This window comes from Marmota monax, unplaced genomic scaffold (genome assembly GCF_021218885.2).
Source record: "Marmota monax isolate L192 unplaced genomic scaffold, Marmota_monax_Labrador192_F-V1.1 WCK01_AAM20220418_F8-fsc00052, whole genome shotgun sequence".
NCBI classification, from domain to species: domain Eukaryota; kingdom Metazoa; phylum Chordata; class Mammalia; order Rodentia; family Sciuridae; genus Marmota; species Marmota monax.
In genome coordinates this window covers 7,930,899-7,933,499 of record NW_026693473.1, presented here as the reverse complement: position 1 = coordinate 7,933,499, position 2,601 = coordinate 7,930,899, and the positions used below count along the sequence as shown (strand labels likewise).

At 37.8% G+C, this 2,601-nt stretch overlaps 1 non-coding gene across 1 annotated transcript; it reads right to left on the bottom strand.

Moving 5' to 3' along the window:
- Positions 1 to 392: 392 nt before the first annotated feature.
- Trnam-cau (transfer RNA methionine (anticodon CAU)) lies at positions 393 to 465 on the bottom strand. The gene has a single exon. It is a non-coding gene; the product is annotated as a tRNA-Met (tRNA).
- Positions 466 to 2,601: the final 2,136 nt, after the last annotated feature.

The following is a 2,601-nucleotide window of genomic DNA, read 5'->3' as shown; positions in this document are numbered from 1 at the left end:
TTGGTCAAGAAGATAAAGTAAGACAAAGTAATTAATTCCAAAATGTGATGGTAGAATGGGTGAAGTACATGAGGAGTCTTGAATATCTTGTTGTTTCAGAATGTATAAAAACAAACTCAACAATTCATGAAAAGAGAAATCATGAGCAAGTGAGGTTCCATCTCAGGAATACAAGATGAATTTAATATTTGGAAATCAATCAGTGCCATTCACTATGTTAACAGAATAAAGGAAAAGAAAGTCTATAAAAATTCAGCACAGGCAGTAAAAACATTGGACAGAATTAAAATCCCATTTATACAACAAAAACCTTAGTGGCAAACCAGGACTAGAAGGAAAATTCTTTACCCTAATTAAAGGCATCAACAAATATTTGACATTTTTCCTTTTTTTGGTGGTGCTGGGGATTGAACCCAGGGCCTTGTGCATATGAGGCAAGCACTCTACCAACTGAGCTATATCCCCAGCCCTAGCATCATTCTTAATGATAAAATTTTAATCTTCTCACCAAAATTTGGAACAAGAAAAGGATATTTGCTTTTACCACTTCTATTCACCATTATACAGAGGTTCTAGCCAGTGTGCAGGGATGTGAGAGAAAACAAAAACCTAAAGATTATAAAGAAAAGAACATAATTGTTTTTATTATTATATAACATGTCATTTAAATATAAAACTCTAGGAAATCTACCCAAAAACTCCATCAGAACCAATATGTAAATTAAGAAAGTAGCAGGATACAAAGTATAAAAGATCCATTATGTTTCAAATATACTTGTATAGATGACTTGAAAAATCTTGAGGATTGGTTCTAAAATCTATTTACGCACTATTTCAGAGACACCCCCCCCCCCAGCAAACACATCTGCATCTCTTTCCTTCTTGGGCCAGGGAAAAGTCCCAGTGGCAGTGAGGCAAGAGACATCACCTGCATCCTCTCTCCACCTGTACCCTCTGACTAGAGGAAACAGCTTTCCCTGCTTTCTGCTCTTTGCAGGCTTGTTTCCTGCAGCTCATTTTTCGCCCTCTCAGCACTAGTAGCAGGTTTTACACATCACAGTGTGTTTCCTAATTAACAAGCCTTTGAGCAAGTTTTCCTAAGCTATATTGTAACACTTTTGAAAATCTGTTTATATCAATTGTTTAAAGCAACAATGTAACTTGAAATATAAGACAAAATTGCAAAGTAAACACTTTTTTTTTTTTTTTAAATCAGGGATTGAACCTAGGGGTTCTTAACCATTGAGCCACATCCCCAGCCCTTTTTATTTATTTATTTTTTATTTTTATTTTTTTTTTAATTTTTTATTGTTGGTTGTTCAAAACATTACAAATTTCTTGATATATCATATTTCACACTTTGATTCAAGTGGGTTATGAACTCCCATTTTTACCCCATATACAGATTGCAGAATTACATCAGTTACACATCCATTGATTTACATATTGCCATACTAGTGTCTGTTGTGTTCTGCTGCCTTTCCTATCCTCTACTATCCCACCTCCCCTCCCCTCCCCTCCCCTCTTCTCTCTCTACCCCCTCTACTGTCATTCATTTCTCTCCCTTGTATTATTTTTCCCTTTCCCCTCACTTCCTCTTGTATGTACTTTTGTATAACCCTGAGGGTCTCCTTCCATTTCCATGCAATTTCCCTTCTCTCTCCCTTTCCCTCCCACCTCTCATCCCTGTTTAATGTTAATCTTCTTCTCATGCTCTTCGTCCCTACTCTGTTCTTAGTTACTCTCCTTATATCAAAGAAGACATTTGGCATTTGTCTTTTAGGGATTGGCTAGCTTCACTTAGCATAATCTGCTCTAATGCCATCCATTTCCCTGCAAATTCTATGATTTTGTCATTTTTTAATGCAGAGTAATACTTCATTGTGTATAAATGCCACATTTTTTTTCCATTCGTCTATTGAAGGGCATCTAGGTTGGTTCCACAGTCTTGCTATTGTGAATTGTGCTGCTATGAACATCGATGTAGCAGTGTCCCTGTAGCATGCTCTTTTTAGGTCTTTAGGGAATAGACCGAGAAGGGGAATAGCTGGGTCAAATGGTGGCTCCATTCCCAGCTTTCCAAGAAATCTCCATACTGCTTTCCAAATTGGCTGCACCAATTTGCAGTCCCACCAGCAATGTACAAGTGTACCCTTTTCCCCACATCCTCGCCAGCACTTGTTGTTGTTTGACTTCCTAATGGCTGCCAATCTTACTGGAGTGAGATGGTATCTTAGGGTGGTTTTGATTTGCATTTCTCTGACAGCTAGAGATGGTGAGCATTTTTTCATGTACTTGTTGATTGACTGTATGTCCTCCTCTGAGAAGTGTCTGTTCAGGTCCTTGGCCCATTTGTTGATTGGGTTGTTTGTTCTCTTATTGTCTAATTTTTTGAGTTCTTTGTATACTCTGGATATTAGGGCTCTATCTGAAGTGTGAGGAGTAAAGATTTGTTCCCAGGGTGTAGGCTCCCTATTTACCTCTCTTATTGTTTCTCTTGCTGAGAAAAAACTTTTTAGTTTGAGTAAGTCCCATTTGTTGATTCTAGTTATTAACTCTTGTGCTATGGGTGTCCTATTGAGGAATTTGGAGCCCGACCCC